Source organism: Eleutherodactylus coqui, chromosome 1, assembly GCF_035609145.1.
Source record: "Eleutherodactylus coqui strain aEleCoq1 chromosome 1, aEleCoq1.hap1, whole genome shotgun sequence".
Taxonomy (NCBI): Eukaryota; Metazoa; Chordata; class Amphibia; order Anura; family Eleutherodactylidae; genus Eleutherodactylus; species Eleutherodactylus coqui.
In genome coordinates this window covers 394,579,089-394,603,455 of record NC_089837.1, presented here as the reverse complement: position 1 = coordinate 394,603,455, position 24,367 = coordinate 394,579,089, and positions in this window count along the sequence as shown.

The following is a 24,367-nucleotide window of genomic DNA, read 5'->3' as shown; positions in this document are numbered from 1 at the left end:
ATCCAAACATGCCCTTTGATGCATGATTTGGTAGTTTTAAATAAGCAGCTCAAATTTGTGATTACGCAGGTTTAAATGTTGTGACTGTGGTTTACCAGCGACATTTTCTTGTTTGCGGATAGGATAACTGAGTCAATCTTGCAGAAGCATGCTTAGGGGGTTCAGATTCATCACGTTCCTGCTTAACATGAACACCACTGATATTTTCGGCAGATTTAGAATAGCTAAACCGCTATATATGGGAACGACAAGCATTTTAAGTGCATAATTATAGAATACATCAAGATGTAATTAGAAGTAGCACTAAAAAGGGAATGGTCATATTATGATAGCTATGGTAAGAGTACTAAAGGGAATGGTTATATTGTGATTATATAGAGGGTTATTCAAAAAGGAGCAGATTTGGTGATGTAATTACAAATAAACTACAAAAGAGAGGTGCACAATCCACACATCACTGAAAAGAGGAAGGTTCAACGTTTTTTGTGACATAACAGTAAGTTCCATTTTCTGCAATATTGTAGCGCTGGGTCTCGTTTACAGTTTTATAGTCCCTGAGGTGCCTATCCATATGCAACTAAGTTCATCAACTTTTCTGTGCCACTTGTAAATTTGCTAGTGACGAGGCTACTGTTTTTGGAATCAATGGAATTCATGTTTCACTTGAAAAATAGATTCACAGCTAGCAAACTCAAGCCCAGAAAACAATTTCTCTACTGGTGTCACATTTTTTCCATAAAAACACAAATGTTACATACAAACTATATTGTCTATCTCCTGTTAAAGTAAAATGGAGCTTACAATTATACATATCATGAAAATAACCAATTTGTACATAAAAAAACCTAAAATATCTTATGTATGGCTGCAGCTCTACCTTAGCTGCCATTAATCAAGTGCATGCTATGTAAAACTCCCACTTCCTCTATTCAGATTTGGTCAGTCCAGGTAAGATGGTAATGCTGTGTGCTACTGAGGAAGGCTAGATCAGCTTGTCTGTAGGAACAGTAGTGATCAGAGAGGATTGCTTGCCAGCAGGCGAAGGAAGGTAAAAAGGGATAGAGACACAGAGACAAACTAGAGGTGGTACGACATGATATTATTCCCTGTCCTATGACTTTGGGCAAATCAGTGTATTATGGAAACTTCATTATAAGATGTATTCCTCATCACACTAGTACACTATATCAGTAGGCACCAATAGCAGAATACACACAATTAATTTATAGCAGGGTATATTTTGTGAATGGAATCCACACCAGAGCAATCTCAGTGTGTTATTTTACATTTTGAAAGTCTGCGTATATTTAGAAAAGTCACAGTACACTCCAAGAAGCTTTTGCTGCAAGAAAAAATATATTTTTCTTTTTGTAGTGATATATTAAAGCATACCTGAGTTTTCAACATTTTTTTCTAAAACATGACAGGTTCTCTGTACCGACTAATTTGCTGCTTTTTGCACTTCGTTTCATGTCTGTAAGTTCTGATTTCAGGTGGTCTTCCCCATTTTTCTGTTGCCCGGCTGTTTTCCAGCTACTTTAATGCAGCAAGCCTAGCCTTCTGACAATAGTTAACTGTCCTGGACTTCCATCCCCTGACTTCCCATGTTGCATTATACAGTCTTTGCTTTCCCAGTACAATTCAGACATTTTGGCATCATGGTGAGTAAACCTAAGGGTGCTTTCAAACAGGACGATCTGTTATGCAAAGATGTCCAACAGATTGTCCCAGCGATAATCGTTCCTGTGCCTTTATACAAGAATGAGTATCGCTAACTGAATGGAGATGGAGTGGGCTGGGAATCATTCTGACCTGCCCACCTCCATTCGCAGTAAGTAGGCAGTAGTTCATAAGTAAACGAGTGCCTGTGTACATGGAACCATCCATTGTTCAGTTTTCTGTATGCAGAAACTGAACGACAAACAAGACATTCTCATTTGTCATTCAGTCACAGCATGCATTTACACTGAACAATAATCGTTAAGATTCTCACTGGATCGCGAGAATTCAAACCGTCATCATTCCGTGTAAAAGCACCTTTATATGATGTGTGTAAATACACATATACACACACACCCCTACTCCCCATAGGATAGGCAGTGATTGTGGAAATCATTATCACAGTGTCTACAGATCTGTCAGCCTGCAGGTTCTGAGTGCACAGGAGCCTGTAAAGATAGCTCCTCTTATCCTGCTAAAAAAATGTCTGATTGTCCTCCCCGTTACCTGGCCGGAAGTATGCTATAAATGACAGAAGCGTTATATTTATTCTGATGTCTGTAACTGAATGGTTATTCTCAAACTGGCCCTGCGTGGCTAATATGCATGTCCTTATATCCGGCATTGTTATACCATTATTTCAATAAAAAGAAATTGTTTAAAAAAAAAAAAAAATGTCTGTGTCCTTGTTACTACAGAGGCTCTGTACCTAATGACAGACAGTGGATTGCAGAGAAGCTGGGAGACCTAAGTAGCAGCAACTTTAAGCCCTCCCTCACACAAGCGTTGTGTAAGCGCCGCGATTTAAATCACGGAGATTTGCCGCGTTTTGCCTTCATTGATGAGGAGCGCTAAACACTCAAAAATAGTACAGACACCGCTCAAAAAGTGCTGCGATCGAGCGGCTGTCTGAGCAGTCCCATTGAAAACAATGGGAGTGTTATACCATGATAAGCATGGTGTTGAAAGTGCCGCACTAATCGTGTAAAAAACGTCTGTTTAAGGAAGGTCTAAAGGGGATTTAAAGTGGTAAAGCAACAACATTTTATTAATTAATTATTTATTAAAAGTATATTAGAGAAATGAGACTAACACAAGCTAGTAGATGAACATAAGTTGTCGGAAAAGTTAGTGCCTCTTTTTTTTTTGTAGTCATTGATAGCAATACAGTGTAACATGATGTTTCAGTCCTCCTGGATGATACTCTCACCACTGTTGTAGAGCTGGTCTAGATGGAAGACAGACAAAGCCTTAGGACCAACTGTGGTATGTGCTGCGACTTTTCTTAATATTGGATGGTGAAACTACCAGTCAGATTGCATCTCTTCTCTAGTCCGGAGTGAAGCCCAGATAATTATGGATATTCACAGAGTATAGGCAGTCATAGAAGCAGTGGATTTTCAAACTTTGCTTGCACTGTTACAAATCTTCAAGCTTGTAAACCAGCAATTCTGATAACATTATATCTGGAAAATGGTCATAACAAAATTCTTTAATATTATGCATAGAATGGCTTCAATCTGGAGAACATTTACAGATACAGAAAAGTATTTTTTTTACACACCATAGTAAAAAAATACAATTAATCTTGAAAGTGACAAGACTCCAATAAAATAGTGCGGTATTTGAAACACATGCTGAACTAGAAAAAGTAGTCATTGTCCACAATATGCTCGGCTCTAACAAGTAGGTTTACTGGTGTAATGACATAAAGGTCAAATGGTGTTAGTACATAGCTGCTCTAACAATATGATCCATCAACACCTCTGGCACGCTGTTACTTCTCCGCAGGGGAGGAGAGATCAAAGGCTCAGGCTGCATTCCACTGCTCACTGCTCCTGTGCTTGACCCATACTCCATGGTGTAGTGTATCAGCAATAAATTCCATCATCTGAACTTCTTCTCTCACAATGTTTATGTATAATGAATACTAGTGAAAGTTAGTGATTGTCCCTAATTTGTAAATGATTGATTCATATATTGTAAATCATGTACAAGTGGCCGGTTGTTACCATATTGCACTTTAGAGGGGCATTGGCATTAAAATGGTTTTGCATTCTTTTTTTGTTTGTTATTACTTCTTTACATAGTTATTTATCAGTATTCGGATGACACACTTTATGGTAAATTAAATGTATACATGTAGATTTATAAAATTAAGATTATCCCACTAGGGTCTAGGTTTACCGTCACTGCAACAATTCCAGGATATATACTTATAACAGTAAACATTACATTGTTATGAGTGTGTAAATTACTAATGAGATTGATCATGGTGTCCAAGTCAGTATGTCAAAAAACACAAATTCTGCAGGGGAAATCTGTGTCTGGTCAAAACTGGTAGTGTATGAGAGTGAGGACTCGAAGCTCCGGAGCCCCGGTGCAAAAGTTGTAACAGGACCCCTCACGTACCTTGTACCATTAATAATTGGGGTGTATTCTTATGTGGCAGAGAGGTCTTTGAGTCTCCTCACGTACCAGAGTCCAGGTATAACTGCTACCTCTGTATTCCATTCAGCCATGCCTCTAAAGCAGATCCTAAATAGAAAGCAAGATATAAAAGAAGTCCTTATACATTTTTCTCTAGATCTATATCTGGTTTTGGTGAACAAAGGTGCATCAACGCTGAGTTGTACTAGACCTAATAAATGTGAGCCTTGATGCTTAGTAGAAAACTAATCCAATATAGTTAGGCCAGAGTCACACAAAGCACTTCGGCGCACCTTCTTTTTTTCCAAAATTTTATTCAACCAGAAAAGAGTTATAAAAATGCATCAAAAGTTGCACTAAAACTGCACTGACTGAACATTGCCAATCCATAAACCAGCATATAATTGCCTGGAGGTGACTGGTGTGCCAACTTACAAAATAAATATTGTGGCATAATCAATCAAAAGTCATATTCACAAAGATTTTTCCCCATACACATTAACTATACACTTAAAAATTAGATCCACATATATGGATTTATACTAAATCCTCTGCACAAGTATCACTTAAGTACTAGTTTTCTCCCCTAAACTGTTTGCAAGGTCAACTGGTATTAAAGGCGTTGTCTGGGTTGATTTCGACTAATGACAAGGCAGCAACAAGGCTCTCCCACTGATGTCAATGGAAGTGGAGTTAGTGCATACACTTTCTTTCCTTTATGCTGATAACAACATCCGACCCATTGAACTGGGCCGGACGATCAGTTGATAATCAGGGGTCCAGAGCGGCGAACCCCCGTCCATCAACTACTGATGGCCTAGTCATCAGTCGAAAGAGCCAAGATAACCCCTTTAATAGCCAAAAGTAAAGTCAACTGGAAAGGAATGATCAGAAATATGGTATTTTCCGTATCTATACAATGTCAATTGGTGCTGATTTTTAATACTTTTGTTCGCATAAGGCCTAACTCTGTTATATTTATGCTCTGATTAGGATCCAATGTAGCTTTTGCTTCAAAAATGAGAAAGAAATCCTGCACTTTGGTGGACTTCTCAAAATCATGTTTGTAAAAAATATACAAATGTATTCTAGGTAGGAAAAAAAAATAGGGGTGGAGCTACCTGAATGAGTGATGATTTGGATAAATATAGGTAGAGGACCGTGCAGAAGATGTGTTTCTACTTTTTTGTTAAAGATGAATGAATAGCTAAGGGCTATGTGTGATTGGCTGAGCACTCAGACAATAGCTAAGCAGTAGCTGCTATTGGCTGAGCCCTCAGCCAATCTACACAGCCCTTTCAGGAGGCGGGGATTTTTAAATTTCCAATTGAAAGCAATGGAATAGAATGCCGGGGACTTCTGCCACAACTGTGACAGCTGTGACAGCTGTGGCAGAAGTCCCCGGCATTCTCCATCTCTTTTCAATGGGGATAGCGCTGCTGCCGCTGGCCCCATTGAAAAGGCTGGCGATATGTCGGCGTGATGCCAATATCTTGGCGTCATGCCGATTTTTTTCTCACACTGCGATGCGAGACTTTAACTTTGGAATCGCATCGCACTGGAGAAAATATCGCCAGTGGGTGGGAGCCCTTAGTCAGCTGTCAGTAAAATAAAACAGTACTATACTCACCTCTCTTTCATTCCCCCGGCTGCTTCAGTCAATGTCTCCACTGGAGAGAGGCTAGAGTGGAATTGGCTAAAGTCAGCAAGTCAACTAACATTCCCTCAGTCACATGAGTCTTGCAGATTCAGGTTCTGAGTATTTCCAGAGCTTTATAGCAGAGGCAGCCAGTAAAGAGCAGGTCCAGAGGCTCAAGGAGAAGTTCAAGGGTGGAGAGCAGTTGAAAATTACATGGGGGGCTGTATGAGTTTTTAGGGTGCATAGGAAGGGGTGTTTGTGGAGTGGTGATGTGAACAGCACACGGCAGGGGGCTGTGGGATGCTTGCGGAAGTGCACCGTGTGTTTCTGTAGTGGGAGTGATTTAAAAAGCACACTGGGCTGTATGATGCTTTTGGGGTGCAATTTAGCCCACTCCATTCTAGACCTGACCATCCCTGATGGTTTCCAGTCACTTCCTGGAACTGGCCATGTGATCGCCTGCAGGGATTGTTCAAAATGGGGATCTAAAAGGTAAGTGCAATCTTTTTTTTTTATTGCATTGGGGTCCCAGCAGAGAATGCCTAGATACTGAGGGGCTACATAGGCAACACCCAATTACTGGGGGCACTGTAGTATGAGTAATTTCTGTGGGCACGGTGTATAGTATAAGTAATTTCTGGGGGCATGGCCTGTAGTACAGTTAATTCCTGGTGGAATAAAGTGTAGTATAATTTATTACAGGTGGGACATGGTAGAGTATTACCGTATTTATTTCTTGGGTCGCAGTATGTATTATAACTTATTTCTGGATGATAGCGAGTGGCAGTATTTTCAAGTGACTCAGGGTCTGGTGCTATTATTTTCAGAAGAGCCAAGGATGTCTGGGCCACAGATTCTGCAGAGACAAGAATTTACTGGAGAAGTCATGAGAGTTTAAAGCAGATAGAACAAAACAAAGGAGTCCAGAGGATGTTACCTGTGAGTCACTCAGTGTCATTATGTATTCTGTCTTTGATTGCGTCACATTAGTATCGCATTCACATGTAAGGTCCACTGTATTTCAGTTTGGTGTACCACATCTCTCAGTGTTTCTTTACCTTTGTTAAGGTCACACTGGGAGTTGTAACTTCAGCTGGTAAAATGTATGGCACACAATGAGTTGCCTATAGTGCTTTGGCGTGCTAAGTATAGCAAAGCATTATTGGCAACCCACGTATACAACATAACTTGACTGCATTGTCTTTCCTTCTTTTTCATTCCCCCCGCTTTCATTTTCCCCCTCTCTTTCCCCTTTTCTCCCTCTCTTTTGTCCCTTCCTCTCATTTTCTCCCACCCTCTCTCTAACTTTTTCTCTCTCTCTCTCAGTTTTCTTCCTCTAATTTTCTTCTGAGTTCTCTCCCTCTCTCTCATGTTTTCTCCTCCTCTTCTGTTCTCTCATTCCCTTTTCTGCTGTAGGTCAGCCATGCTCTCTAGGTTGACCATGCCTTCAAAAGGTTACTCTCATCCCCTTGTGAAAGGCTCTCCCAGGTTAATGTCTCTGTCGTTGGGATCTGGTCTTCGTTGTGGGGTCCTCAAGCCGTTACTAACAGAAACAGTCTCAGTTATGTGGCAGCTGATGCTACACAAGACTAAGGCATGGTATTTGCAAACAGAGACGTAAACAGGAGACTAAAGCCAATGTCAAGGCAGGCAGCATAAACTTCAGTACAGGAATCAGGCAAAAGGACAGGGCTGGTAGAACAGGTGCAACACGATAAACAGTGAGTAAAGGCCCATTCACACGCAACAATTATCACTCAAAATTCCTTGAAACGATGGCATATGAATAATAAACGCTGCCATCGTTCACTCTTTGGCTGAACGATGATTTTAGGGTGAGCTTAAACTCCATCGTTCAACTGGAGAGAAGATAACAGGGACCGCACGATGTGTTCAGCACGGGAATCGCAGATTACATTGTATTCTGCCGACAGCCTGTGCAAGAACAAAGGAGCTGTATGCAGACCTCAGACCCCCCTCCTGAGTGGTGAAAACAGCTCCTGGAGGTACTTTTACACTAATGTCCATTAAAACTTTATGCAAAATGATTGATAAAACTGTCAACCTTTCAATCGTTTGAAAGATTGTCTTTGCGTATAAATGGGCTTTAAGAGTCAGGGCAGGCAGCTAGCAGCCCAAGTAGTCTAATAAAGGTCAAGGATGGAGGGGCCAGAATAGTCAGGAACAAGCAGGAGTCAGAAAACCAGGGGAGCAAACAAACTACTGATCAGACTTACACAATAGGGTGAAATCAAATTGCTTAAGCAATGGGTCTGGATGCCTAATATAGCCAGGACTGTCAAGTGATTGGTTGGGGATAATATAGGAGAGCATGCACTAGCATTTAAGTATGAGTTGGGGGAGCACGCACATGCCCTATGGGCAGAAGCAAGGGAGTGTGCACTGGAGAGGACGTGGTGTGTGCCACAAGAATGTAAACAGGGAACAGAATGTGAACAGTGACTGACCGCAGCAAGCGAGCCAAGAACCTTCCTGAAAAACTCATGTCCAACTGTAATAACTTTACATACATTTTCCAATCCATTTTACATTAGTAAGTAAAAAAAGATCCTGATAGATCCTGTAACAAAAAGAATTACTGCAAACAAAAGGGTATGAAGGTACCTTGGGTAAGACAACCCTTTGCATTTTCTCTGTTAGGGCATATGGATGTTATAGGGATCGCTCAGGCATCCTGGTTTACATGAATGGTTATTCATTTGAATAGCTGGCATGTAATACTGCATAAAACAACCACAGCTTTCTACTGATCTATAGGATCAGCTGATCACCTGGCCAGCTTAGACGCAACCAGGAGTTGCCTCCTATAGACCTTTTTTTGTTTCTGACAATGCAAAAAAAAAGAGTGACAGGGTATGCAAAGGAAAATTTAGCTAGCTACTAAATAATAAAATTCACCATTCTCCATGAAGGAGAGAAAACTACAGTTTATTAGTATAATGTGTACAAATGAGCAAAAGATCAAAAGCAGAATACACAGAACGAGGTAAAACTTGCACAGTATTATAAATCATAATCTAATCAGCAAGACATGCAGAATGACTTTTTAAATCAGGGCCTGACTTGAATTAGCTGAGAGAGACTTACCCACTACAAATAATGAGCATCACTGCCTCCAAATTGCCTTAACAGATTTGCCCTTTTCACGTAATTTATGCAAAATCAATATTGCATAACATAAATTTGTAAATCATACACTTTAATAGTCCATACTGGAGAAAAGAATGTCATAGTCGTATGAAATGCAAAATACATCAAGTCACTTTATTTTAACAATTAGATTGATTCCTAAAGTCTTAGAAAAGTGATAAAGAAATATTAAATTATCACACAGGTAAAACAATCAATTACCTATGAATTAACTTTGAAAATATAGAATATCGCAAATTGTCATGAGGTGGTTTTATGGACTGAGTTTGACCTGCAAAACTCTAAAGTTCATAGACTCTGGTTACTAATAGACATTTAACCCCAATCAAAAGCATGTGATCCATTCTCATTGTAAATACATATTAGTGATAAGTTGGGGGCATCGAGTTTACAGGACCGCCATCTTTCCTCCACCAGTTGAGTGGCAACACAGCACAAAGGAACATCCAGATGAGAATTTTAGTAAAAACTTGTATTTCAGCATTTATTAGCAGACAATCCGCAGCAATTCATACAGTCTTCACACTATTCTCAAGCATCATAGTCTACATGCAGGAAAAAACAATTCCTAGCTGTCTGGCTACTAATGTAGGACTCACACCTATTCTATCACACAGGCCTACTGCCTTAACAGAACACAGTGTCCATCAATCTCACACCCATCCAATGTGTCAATCTAGCAGTCATCCATCCTTGTCAGATTCATGGCTCTCCAATTGGCAGCAGGGGCTTCACACTAGACCAAGGCTTGGTCTGTACTGGACCTGTAATTGCCCAGCCAATGGACCTCTCGGGGACATCATTTCCTTGTCAGAGATTTCCAACCAGATGTCTACTGATTAAAAGGAAAAAAACACCCTTTGTCTGTCAAATATTTTCTCAAAAAGCCTGCTCTCAAGCCTCTAAAGGCCATTTTTATTTGTTTCCGAATATAGTCCTAGATTTCTCTAGCCTTTGAAGCTTCTTCTCAGCAACATGTCTAACAGACACCCATTGTTTTACCTTAGTGTTCAACTGCATGATGAGCCTTTGTAACACAGACTTTTCCTTAAGGAATTCCATCTTCATTTGGAATATTTCACCTTCCAACAGCTTCTGTTGTCTCAGGAAGGCATTCGATACATTTTCAGTGCACATTACTACTCGATACATTTTCATTAGATCACATTAGTCACATTGCAATGCACTAATGCACTATGGTTGCTACTTTGGTTGCTACTAGCAATGACACAAATTTCACTAGAAACTGCACTGGCTACATAACTCCTTCATTTGCCAACAATCACAGTAATTAAATCACGTAATTTTCACATTATTACACATTTTATTATCATACCCCATGTTACTTTTTGGAGGAACTGCAACTCCAGTAACAGTGGACAACAGTTCTGCAGTTACCATCATTGAATATGGTGCGCACAGGGTCACCTGGCTCAACACTGTCTTCAATACCCAAATTCTTTTTATTGTGTCAGTTTAGCTCAGTTGCACATCTATCAGCAGCTTTGTGCCTAGTCTGGTCAGTTAGCAACAATATCTCACACTTCAGCCACTTCAGGGCTAAGCTTGTCTTCATCTCAACAGACTGAACGTTCTGCTCAATCATCAGCTCACAGTGTTCACCAGCACCCATAGTGCACACCTCTATCTCTTGTAGATGCAGGAATCAGCTGGTTGCTTTTAGCAACTACAACACTTTCACCCAAGATATCCATGGCGGCAGCATCCACTGGGTTAGCCCTAGTATTGGCCCAGGAATCACACAGCACACTTTCATTTTTGCTAGTTAACATGACCACTGGGGCACATTTGAGCTACTCCACACACATAACCTGGCTTCACTTTTCTCAGAAGCCAATTCCCACTGTGCAAATTCCACTGCACCACCCTGCAAAGAAACATGTTATGCATTTCACATGACTTTGCATTAACATCACATTTTACTTTTGTATCATTTTCAGCACAAACTTTTTCTATAGACACATCCTGCAAAAATTTTTGCAACATTATGTTTATAAGAATTTTCAAGTTCATGTTGCACGCCTTCACTAGTCCCTGGAATGATCTCACCATCATCTCTGTAACAAACTCCTTTGGCAAGGACAACTCCTGTTGTATACTCATAGCCTCCAGGTAACCTCTCAGCAGTGAGTTTTTCATTGTCCTCTTTTTCTTTAGCCAGGAACTTTTCACTTTCCACTTTTTTCCTAGCCATCCAATCTTGGTGCTTAGCATTCATCTTCACCACCTGCCTGAGGAATTCTTCCATGGTAACACTTGACTAGCAGCAGTGATGATCTAGTATCCACAGGTTAGACAGTCTCTCAAACACTCTCACAATTTTAGGGTCTTCTGGTTCTTTATGGCCTCGTGTCCAGGATTCCCAGTGCAGAATTCCGCAGCTGATTCCAGGATTGTCTGCAGTAATGAGGCCAAAAATGACATTTTCTCACCTGATGCGTCCCGGCAAAATCTCCTGCTTTCCCGCGGATTTGGGACGGCTTCCATTGACACGCCGAGGAAAAATGACATCCGCAGGTATTTATTTACCTGCAGATGCCCAATGAATGTCTATGGACATATGGAACTGCTTGGTTTCCTATTCCCAATCATTGTTTCACAGACTTCCTAAAACGTCGTACATTGATTTGAAGGAATACTGCCATCCAATAGGTGGCGCTGCAGAGATATGGTTCCATCTTCCGTATTTGCATAAATTACCCAGAGGAGCATGCATGGCCATACCTTCGATGTAGAAACAAGGTCAAAAGACACAATTGTCAACTATGCGCAAAATCATAGGAATTGGAGAGCAGAAACATGGCAGCAGGTGCTCTGGACTGATGAGTCAAAATTTGAGATATTTGGCTGTAACAGAAGGCAGGTTGTTTTCCAAAGGGCTGGAGAGCGGGACAATAGTGAGTGTCTGCAGGTAGCAGTGAAGCATGGTGGAGGTTCTTTGCAAGCTTGTGGCTTTATTTCAGCAAAAGGAGTTGGGACTTTGGTTAGGATTAAGAGTGCCCTCAGTGAAGAAATACAGCAGATATTTATATATCATGCAATACCATCAAGGAGGCATCTAATTGGCTCCAAATTTCTTCTGCAACAGGACAATGACACTAAAACATACAGCCAATGTAATTAAGAACTATTTTCAGCATAAAGAAGAACAAGGAGTCCTGGAAGTGGTGATATGGCCCCAGAGAGCCCTGATCTCAACGTCATAGAGTCTGTCTGGGATTACATGAAGAGACAGAAGGATTTGAGCAAGACTGCATCCATAAGAGATCTGCTGTTAGTTCTCCAAGTTGTACAGAACAACCTCCCTCCCAGGTTCCTTCAAAAACTGTGTGCAAGTGTACCCAGAAGAATTGATGCTGTTTTGAAGGCAAAATGTAGTCACAGCAAATATTGACTTGATTTAGATTTGTTTTTTGTTCATTCACTTAGCATTTTGTTAATTGACCAAAAAACTATTAACACTTCTATTTTTGCCAGCATTTTTACTTTTACAGCATTTTCCACACCTGCCTATAACCTTTACACAGTACTTTATATTTATAATATATATGTACGATTAATAGATATATGGTATTTCATACGCCTACAGTGGACATATCAAATATCCTAAAGTGATGAAACATGATCGCTATGTTTTATCTATACATGTGACACCTACAAAGAACTAGCAGGTGGTATTGTTTAAATCAAGTAAAAAGTTATTCATCTTAAACTCAGAAGTTTTGCTTGTTCTGTTCAATATTAGAAGGACTGTGACCCCTTGTAGAAAGTGGGGTCCTTAGAAAAGGCTAGTTTCAGAGAATATTACCATCATTTCACACATTCCCAAGATGTATGCAATTACACAAGAGAGAAGAACTGAGAATGTGAGGTCTCAAGGGCTTAGATAATGGCATCAAAAATTGCAACAATTACCCTTGTACTTTTCCCAAAGACATATTATTTAAAACCTATCAAGGCCTCAGCGAATGAAAGGCAGAGGAATGTCCACTTTCTGAAATTGCTATTAATGCCTGACCTACAGACGAAGACAAGGTTAATTATAGGTTTTTAACCAAAGTATCATTCTGGTTTAATATTAGTCCCTAAGCCTTAAATATTGAAGCATTACACAGTTTTTCAGGAACAATTGTCTTAGAATGAAGAATGACAGGTCTGTGATCTTCGTTGCCCCATTCGACTCCTGCTATGTCATCTGTAGCAACAGTGTTACCAAGGAAACAGAAAGCACGTGGCTTCAAGAAAGAAGTTGCAATCATAAAATCTAGTGTTTAGATGGAACAGTCAACTTAATAAAATTGTTAGCACTGCTGCTTTGCAGTGCTGAAGTTGTAGGTTCAACTCTGATCAAGTCCAACATCTGGATGAGTTTTTATGTTCTCTTTCTGTTTATTCTTGCTTTCGTTCTTCTTGTCTGGAGTAAAATGGACACGTGTGGTGGGTCAATTCTTAGCACTGCTGCTTTATAGTACTGGAGTTATAGGTTCAAATCTGATCAAGGCAACACCTTGAGGGGGGGGGGGGGTTATACTCTCTGTTGTTTATTCTTTCCGTTCTCCTCCTCTGGAGTAAAAAACATGGGTGTGGTTGCTCGGTTGTTAACATGGAACCTTTGCAGTGCTGGAGATTTAGGTTCAACAATGACCAAGGGCAACATCTGGATGAGTTTTTTTACATTTGCTTTGTGTTTATTCTTATTGTTGTTCCTCCCGTCTGGAGCAGAATGGACAAGTGTGGTGGCTCAGTTGTTAACAGTGCTGGAGTTTTAGGTTCAAATCTGGCCAAAGGCAAATCTAGAAGAGTTTTTTAATGTTTTTTTGTGTTTATTCTTCCTGTTCTTCTCCTCCGGAGCAAAAAGCATAGGTGCGGTGGCTCAGTTGTTAACACTGCTGGAGTTGTAGGTTCAACTTTGATCAAAGGCAACATCTGGATGAGTTTTTAATGTTTTCTATGTTTATTCTTGTTCTTCTTATCAAAAAGGACAAGTGTGGTGGCTCGGGTCTTTGCACTGTTTCTTTACAGAGCTGGAGTTATAAGTTCAAATATGATCAAGGGACAAGCATTTTATGTTCTCTTCATCTTTATTCTTCCTGTTTTCCTCAATTTTTAGCATTGCTGCTTTGTAGGTTCAATAGTGACTAAAGGCAACATCAGTGGATGTTTACATTCTTTTTGCATTTATTCTTGTTCTCTTCATCTACAGCAGAATGGACAAGTATGGTGGTGCAGTTATGCTCATGAAAGAACATCATGAAGGAAGCTCCTGCTGTCCAAAAAGCGCAGCCCATCTCAAGTTTGGATGAGATTAATTGGATGTTCTACATTATGGGAAAATGCACTATGGGTAGGTGAGACAAAAGTGAAACGTTTCAGCACAAATGCACAATGCTGTGTTTGAAGAAAAAAGAACACCGCCCAGCAACATCAAAATCTCATACAAACTGTAAAGCATGGTGTAGGGAGTATCGTGTTTTAGAACTCATATCCACGGGCGGATTTGATTTGCGGAATCCACGCAGGGCGCCCGCGCGGGAGATCCTCAAATCAAGCCGCCCATAGGGATGCAAGGACATTCGCAAATTAATAAAGCAATTAATGAATTAATTTTTGGTGCGGAAAACAAATCGCAGCATGCTCCATTTTGCAGTGGATCCCACACTGATCGCTTCCATTGAAGTCAATTGAAGCCGTCCGATCCACGGCCCACCCACAGCTAACACTGCAAACGTGCAACGCATCTGCAGGAAAGCAGGAGAGTTGGAAAAAAACGTACTGTGTATGCATGGCATGGCGGCACGCATCCACCATGCAGAAGAAAGAAGATCCAACCGGGCTAGGGAAGAACCGCACTGGATCCAGACAGGTAAGAAAATGTCCATGGCCATGGACAGGGTTGGATCCAGCTGCAAGCGCCTGTGGACATGAGTGATTATTGAGGAAACAATGAACTCTAAGGTGTGTCAAAACATTTTACAGGAGAATGTAAGGACAGCAGTGCATGTACTCAAGCTGAAGAGATGTTGGGTGATGCCACAAGACAATAATACAAAGCACACAAGTATATCAACTAAATAGTGGATGACGAATACATTTTTTTGGTTTTGAAATAGCAATATAAGAGTACTGACCTTAACTTTATCAAGATTTTATAATATGACCTGAAAAGTGCTGCGCTCGCAAGGCATCCTGGAAATAATGATGGACTAAAACACATTTGCAGGAAGGAATAGTCTATAAACCCTATTCAACATTGTGCACAGCTTATTTGCAGCTAGAAAAAATGTTTGGTGTAGGTGATAGCTGCTAAAGGGGAATCTACAGGTTTTTAAACTCAAGGGTTCATTTACTTTTTCTTCCTATATTGTGAATGTTAATTTAATAAAATACACGAATAAAGCATCTGTTTTGTGTTATTAGTTCAGTTGGATTATGTTTATCTATAACTGTTACTAAAATAAAAATCTGATCATATTTTATTAACACAAATATCCAGATAATTCCAACGGGTTGACTTACTTTTTCCTCCAACTATATTACAACAGAAACGTAGAAATATTTACCTTTCAAAGTGTGAAGACACAAATACCGTGAAAGCTCTGGCCTGTTCGTTTCTATTGTTTGATGTGGTGTTTTGATAGCAAGAATAGCGCAGACTACAACACTATTCTTGGCGTCAAAGATGTCAGAATACTGACAGAATGCATTATAAGTGTTCGTTCAGATGAGCGTGGTTTTACATGTTGATACAGCAGCGTGTAAACCATACTTCTATAGCAACTAATAGGTTGTAATGGAACCGCTCACACAGATCTTTTTTAGAAGTGCAGAATCTACGCTTCTAAAAAAGAAAGGACAGCAAGTGCGACTAGTCTGTCAGCTCCGTGGTGTGCACTGTCCAGGGTGCTTACCATAGGCTCCTATGGAAGCCATGGAAGCAGGCTGCCGGCACCACGAATGTGTGAACAGACTGTTTTGTGGAGCTAAGGGCAGCCCGTTCATGGGCAGAATTCCCTACATGTCAGCAGCATGATTTACACATTGCTTAGTAGCGTGTAAACCACGCTCTTCTTACCGAGCCCTAAGTTTGTAGGATCCATCAGTATTTGTTGGGGTTCATTTGAAATGGATTCATTATACTGATTATAGGAATGTCAACAACCTAAGATAGCAGCAAATTTCTACAGTACGTTTCCATGGTTCCCCTCTAAATATTCATATTTGACTCTGCTAAGTGTGTATGTTCTTTCAGTAGAAATGCAACGTTAAGGGGCTGACACACATTTCTGATACTGCTTATCTTACAGGTGAAAATCTAACCTATCACAGCTGGGCTGTCCTCATCTACCAAAGATTTCTGGCAAATACCATCAGAATACACAAATGAATATCTGTATATCCATTCATTCTAATCACAACTGCAACTTGTCTAACCAACATATGAGTTATGGCTATAAATATTGTTACATTTATGACTATTGCTATTATTATTGCCATCATTATTACAGTTGCTATTATTATTATTATCATGATTGTTGTTGCTACTGCTGCTACTTTATATGGCCATACAATGTGATCTTGCCGATGTTTTATGTTTTCCTTTTATTATTTAGTGTTCCTGTACTTTCATTTTTAGGCTTCATTTTGCTAGATTTTTGTTTTTGTCACAGAGTTGCACATTTCTAGGTGTCCTTAGCTTGTGCTAGTTGTGAATCACATTCTGCTGTGTGCAGTGTCTTGCTTTGCATTGTTGTTTTTCGGCAGCAGCTCTGGTAAACAACTTGCCTCGGAGAAGAGGAGTGTCAGAACACCTGCCTCTATTCTTTTTAATAACATCTTCCAGTTACTTTATAAGGATTCTGCTACCATGAGAATTAAAAAGAAAACATTGACTGTAAAGTATGTGGGGATTGTTGGATATGAATCTCAATTTCTTGAATAGCTGGAAGGGAAGCCGGTAAAGTTGGGAAATGAAAATATTTGTTGGAAAATGTTATTTATAAATAATGCTTAAAAGAGAAAAAATAATAAATACAAGAAAAGGTATTTGTTTAATGTCTAAGGAGATTCCATGTCATGAATCTATCAGTGGTGATCAAACCATCATACTAAGGGGGTCCTAAATTGACTCCATTAAATAGCTTCGCGTCACATTCAGGCCAGGGCCAGGTCAAGGTATGGGAACACACACACAATTTTTAGTTTTTTTTACATGTCTTAGATAAAGTATATAGCAATTTCAAGGTCTGTTTTTGTAGGACAATAGTAGGACAAAAAATTTGAAATGTAGCTTTTATTACAAAAGTATTAAAAATATAGAACATTAGGGCATTGGCCACAATGCAAAAAAAAAAAAAACAGTTTTCCTGACACATTTCCGGTATGAACAGCAATAGAGATGAGCGAGCATACTCGGTAAGACGATTTACTTGAGAGAGCATCGCCTTTTTCGAGTAACTGCTGTCTCGTCCCTGAAGATTTGGGAGGGCCGCGGGGGGCGGCGCAGGGGGAGAGTGAGAGAAATCTCTCTCTTTCCCTCCTGATCCCCTCCGCAACCCTCCGCTCACCCCCACGGCCCCCCCCCGAATCTTCAGGGATGAGACAGCAGTTACTCGAAAAAGGCGATGCTCTCTCAAGTAAATCGCCTTACCAAGTATGCTCGCTCATTTCTAAACAGCACCATTTGAGCCCTTTTACAAGGGATGATAAATTGTTCAGATTTCCACATCCAGCAGAGAATTTGAACAATTATCGTTCTGTGCAAATGCATACCCCAACTGAGCGGTGAATGATAATTAATTTGCTTCTTATTTGTTATTCAGTTTCTGCATGCAGAAAACGGAAAGACGGAGTGGCCCGAGTAAACAGTCAGTCAGCACAGAAACAACTGTCATCCCATGTAAAAGGACCCTTAGGGTGCATCTACACTGCAAAGACGATCGCTCAAAAGATGGCTTTTGAGCGATCATTTTGCATAAACTACTACTTGGTACTAATGTCTATTAGTACCAAGCAATAGCCTGTGAGCCACCGGGAGCTGTAGTCAAGTAACACACCATCCTCTGTTCCTTGATTACATTCCTTTGATCTGCCTGCAGGGCTGACAGCTGAGAACAGCTGATACAATGTTATCAGCTATCCGTGGGCAGAACACAGCGTGCGGTCCTGCTTATCAGCTGTTCTGCCGAACGATGGTTTTCTAGCAGAATTGAAAATCATCGTACGGCAGAAAACTGAAAGATGGGCATATTCAGACACAATGATTATCGCTTAAAAGACGGCTTTTGAGTGAATTTTGAGCGATAATCGCTGTGTCTAAATGGGCCTTTTGTCACACCAAATATGTTAAAACAATGGAACAAATTTAAAGCCAAATTCATATCACACACAATATCACTAATTAGGGATTATTTGTTTCAAAATGTCACGTTTTAGGGTGACTACCCACTACAGTTCTTTTTCACTGCGAAATTCGCATTTTTTTTTCTCCAGAGGTCTATGGGACTTGTTAATGTTAAAATCGCATCGCGCGATTTTGCTGCCATGCGTTTTTAGAATTAGAAAGCCTCATAGACACCTGGAAAAAAAAATTCAGCAAATTCGCAAACGCTAGTGTTAATGGTAACACCCAAGCATATGTCAACATCTGACGTTTAACAACATTTGTATGCATATAAGCTATGCCTGCACAACATATGTGTTATGTGTACCAAAAGCACATACACCATATGCAATGTAAATGTTACACATCATGAGGTGTTTAGTGACAAACGCAGTCAAGCTAAGGCCTTAGTCAGACGGGCGTTTTTTCGCGCGATTTGCGCATGCGCATGCGATTCGCGCATATATAGAACCAATGGTTCGCTATGGTATCGGTCACATATCCACTTTTTATGCGGATATGCGATAAATTATAGGACACGACGATTCGCAGATCGTGCCTATCTGCGTTCGGCGTTTTATGTGCGCACCAAAATCATTTTTTTCGCCGGTCAGTCTAAGTTTAATGCGCATTTTGATGCGCACGGTGATTTTTCTCCGGTCAGACGGGCGTTTTTCTGCGACGATTAACGCGGCTAGGTGCAGATTTTTCCTGCGATTTTTCGCCCCCGGTCACGCGATTTGCGCATGCGACATGCGATGCGCAAATCGCGCGAAAAAATGCCCGTCTGACTAAGGCCTATGATGTTAAATAATAATAGTGTTTTTTGCTTACCCCATTATAAAGTGATAATATAGAGTCATATCAAATAAATGATATAAACATATAAAATGCTCAGGTGACTGCGGGCACCATAACTGGATGCCAATGCATGTGTAATGTGGATACTAGTATGCACATAGGTAGCCATGGTATACCATAACTAGCATATGCCTAATGTGCTCCAAGCGTTATGCTAAGCTCTGCTATATCCATAACCACTATCATGGATCACAATACAAGTCCAGCATAGGCTCAATATAACCAGCATGCTGGCCACCACCTGCACAATTAAAAGGTCATAAATGCCACATGTGCAAGCGCCACGCACAATATATAAATCATCACAGCATGCTTGGTGACAACAACAATCAAGCCAAAATATCAGAAGATAATAGTAAACTTTACTTAACTCATTGTAGTCGGTATGTAACAACTGCCACAGCTGACCAGCTTGAGGGGATCACCTGACCACACTACCTTGTGTCTACCAAATTATTTGGCGTCTTTTTAAAGGGCCACTCCAGTGATTTTTTTTCCATTCATTGTGTAGCTATCACACAGCTCCTGTCCCACAGTTATAATAGAGTAGATCACAAGATCATCCTCCTGACTGTATACTTACAGTCTGTAGCTTATTTAGGTGAATATAAAAAGTAATGATAAACTTCCCTCTGGCAGGCACAACTAATCCTGCACTGATGCATTATGGGATTGATTTGAAAGTGAAAGATAAATTTTTTACCATCAAGATGATGCCTGATAAGCATCAAACAGGAAGCTGCACTGCATGGAAGTGGATGCAATACACATAGAAGATTTCCACAGTATAACAAGTTATCAAGAGAGGGCTGCAGGGATTGAAAAATGTGTTTTTACAGGAGTGTCCCTTTAAATACTTTTGGCTTCTACAGTGTGGGACAGTTTCGTAATTTTAGGAACGTAGTTCCAGTCCCGTCTTGCCCCGTCAGTGCGTCTTGCTTCTTGGTTTTCTACTCTTGTCTGCGTTTCCTAGATTGTAGCTTGTATAGTTTTTGTTTGTTTCTGTCTACTTTAGGTCATTCCAAGATATACATCTTTAGCCCCTTGTCTAGCTCCTAATACCCTCGTATTCTCAGAGACAATGGTTTACACAGGATCAGCCATGGGAACAACTTAGGGCTATTTAGGGACAGTGGGGTCTGGTATTGAGAAACAGTGTCAGGCAAGCAGAGATTAGGGAGGAAAAGCCTCTGTTGGGGTCTGTATTTCTCTGGATGTTATTTTAGCTCCATACTTCTGTTCCAGTCTCCACTGCCAGTTTGATTCTATTTTCCTTCATCATCATCCTCATCTGTATCATCAGGTTGCCATCACCTCCTGCCCCTGTCATCAAATGGTGAGAACCTAGTTGCATTTATGCTTTCATGGTGTTACTATGCACTTTATATCAATATTTCTTGTGATGTTCACTTGTTATGCTATTCGGCTCTAATGTAAATCCCAGGGGGGCAGTGCTAGTGAACCTGGGTTTGCCATTTAGCATCCAGTCAGAGTCAATACCGATGGGCAAACATACACAGATAAACATACACTTGACACAACGTTCGGAGATGGAAAAGATAACACTGTGACCTCATAGCAAAGGAGAAAATAGAGTAGGGTTCTGTTCTCCATACTTTAGCAGAGTATAAATCAGTGCAAATGTTTGAGAAAGTGATTGCACCATATAAGCCTGCATAACCTTTTCTTAGGAGCCGTATGTCCAATTCATAAAATAGTAGCCACCAGTTGAGCATCACAGTCATAGAGCAATTTTACAGCAAACAAAGAGAGCCAGTGACTCCAAGGGCTGAATGATCCACTTAAATGTTTAATAAAGCTACATACACACAGATGAACAGAAAGAACATTTAGTGCTTCAAGCTGGTCTGTGAGGCCTTAGTCACACGGGCGTTTTTTCGCGCGATTTGCGGATCGCATGATGGATGCGCATCCGCAAATCGCGTGACCGATGCCCAAAAATCGCCCGAAAATCTGCTCCTAGCCGCGTTTCATTAGAAACGGGCCGGAGCAGTGCAGCCCATTGCTTTCAATGGAGCCGGCTGTACTGCCGACTCCATTGAATTCAATGGGCAAACATCGTTCTTCTCTGCCACAGCTGTTACAGCTGTGGCAGAGAAGAATGATTTGTCTTCTATATGTTCTCAATGGGGTCGGCGCTGCTGCCGCCGGCCCCATTGAGCGCATATAGAGAAGAGAACAGGAATCGCAGATAGGTGCGATCTGCGATTTCTGTTCTATAATTTATCGGACGAGCGCATAAAAAGCGCTCATGTGTCCGATACCATTGCAAAGCAATGGTTTTTAAAAATTGCCGGACGCATGCGCATGCGCAAATCGTGCGAAAAAAACGCCCGTCTGACTAAGGCCTCAGGGAAATTTTTAAGTTGGCCAAGCCAGTTTCATCCTGTCCTATGATAATATTCCAGACTGTTAGGGGATTATTACTAATCATCAGGTCATCTCAGTCACTATATCACACATTTTATGTGTAAATTTAAGTAATTCCAAAAGTATTCTCTCCCATTCTATGCAGTCTGCAGGCACAGTTTATGGACATATAATAAATTCAACTCTTCAAAATCCATTTTTCATTTTCATGTCAATTTTTAGAGCAATAATTGTTCATGTGGTTTACAAATTTTATAAATTGGACTTGGAGTCATGGACAGTGATTGCATCAATCTCTGGGATATACAAGCCTGTTCATGTTATGGCAGTCTTACCAAATGAAACACTTCTGCTCTCAGCGGATCTTTCTGCTGTTACCATCCAACATCAAAAACTAAAAATATGCTTTGCTCAAGTAAAGCTTTCCTACAGTATTGTCATGTATGGTTTCTTACATTTAGGAAGCCAAAACAATGGGCTTAGCCCTATATAGATATAATGTAACCAGCATTAAATTGTCCACATACTATTGGTGCCATCTGACGTTTTTAGCTACAATATTGTTTGTAAACTAAAACTATTCAATCTCATTCATTTTTAAAAACATAAAGTTAAACTCCAAAAATACTTAAAAAATGTCAAAAAGGGTCACAATGCAAAACTATGAGTAGGTCTTAGGGCTTAGTCACACGGGTGCATCCGGGCGCCGATGCGCCTGTCTTTCTGCAGGATAAGACGGCCGCACTGCAGGTGCGGAGAAAGAACACATGACCAGCTCCATTGCCGGTCATGTGTTCTTTCTTCCGGCACTGTGGAGAGACATCCGCACCTTCAGTGCGGCCGTCTTCTTCATGCAGGAAGACAGGCGCATCAGGTCCGGATGCGCCCGTGTGACTAAGCCCTTAAGCACTGAAGAGGTACGGATTTTTGCATTATACTTTTCTATGAGTATGTTTTACTTCTGGCATTATATAAATGTCCTGTGACACATATTGAAGGTAAATACTTCACTAATGCCTGTACAATGCTCAGTATATCAGCCAGTTCCAGTTTCTAAGCTGCACTAACAAATGACAGATGGATCCTAATTGGCCACTTTACACTTGTATGCATGCATAAGGCCCAGTATCAAAGAGCAGAAATCCAAAAGTACCAGGAATATCCAAAATACATTTATCTGGTTAGTGTTCTGGAATTCTGCCTTCCCAGTGCAATAAAAAAAATATGTTAGATATTCATAGTGCTAGGTGTGTAGTGGAGCACTGACTCAAGGTAAGGATGGGTTACCTGATGTAAAAAATATGTATGCTTATTTCTAGGTCCAAGTGCTAAAAAGAACATAGTCAAAATAATTGCGGTCAGAAGAAAACTGGGATCAAGGACAGTGCTAGTACTGTATACTGATTCTCAAGTCCAAAGGAGGAAAAACTGTACTGTTACAAACCGTAAAGGAATAGATAATGTACAAAACCATAAACTACAATTTTTAAGAAATTACAATTATCCTTCTCCTCTAGTTGGATCCAATATTATCTCTTTACAATTAAAACTGAGAAATGTTTAATCTTCTCTATATATCCCAGAGATCAGCCGTGTCCCCCCTCCTACACATTGTCATAGGACTGCCTGTAAGACAATTGGCTGCAGCAGGAGCCTCCCCTCTCTGCCTTGTCTGCAGTAGAGCACAAAGATTGCTAAGCCCTATCCTCCAGTCGTTCATCAGTTAATTAACCCCTGTGTTCTCTGCAGGGTTTTACAAGAGTGCTTGTTTCAGGAAAATGTAAAAAGTCTTGCATACTAAGAAGTGGTTGGTGAAAGATTATCTCCTGTTTACTTATATCATTTATTTCTAGATTTGGTATTCCTTTAACTTGTCATCTCCATTATTCTCTTGATAGTTTGTAACAGAAATAACAACATGGGAAGATCACAGAAGTTGGTCATCTCATTACCCTTACATTTGATAGTGTAAACTCTGTGTTTTTTAGAGATACCACCCCTTTTGTGAAACACCCAATATACCAGATTGCCAGGCTTGGATGTTTATCTTTTTTCATGTAATCTTTTTTTAAGTGCACCTTTCATTTAGAAAACTATAAGAAGCATAAATCCTGAGAAACATGGCTACAACATCCTTCAACTGAACCAGAGTCCACTTTCCAAATCACAGACAAACAATTGGAGATCACAAAACTTGGAAAGCTGATAGTCAATTCCATCATGACAATCATCACAAGGAGCACCATTGTCACTTATGGCCCTTTTACACACAAAGCTAATCTTTCAAACGAATGAAAAATTAAAAGATTTAGTGATCGATTTGCATAAAGTGTTAATGGCCATTAACACTTTATCATCTTCATTTGCATGTAAAAGGACCTCTACGAGTTGTTTGCAGAGCTCAGTGTGTTTTAAAACACACATCCACGCTGTTTGCACAGCGACACATTCTATTGTTTTTTCCATGCAGCTAGTGTAAACATGCCACGGGGAGAACATCCTGCAGTCTATTGAAAGATGAGCGAAATACATTAAAATGGAATGTATTTGCTCAGTCATTCAGTGGCTGAACGATGGAGTTAAAGTAAACCAAAATCCATTGTCAAAGGGGCCTTTAGTGATGGCTCTTGTAAGAGCTCCATACAAGATATCAATGCTGATAGTAAATGTTGAGGTCATTAACAGTGACATTTACATTTACAAATTATGCCACTGATTACAATTTTATGGGTGCATGATTGATGAATATCAATAAT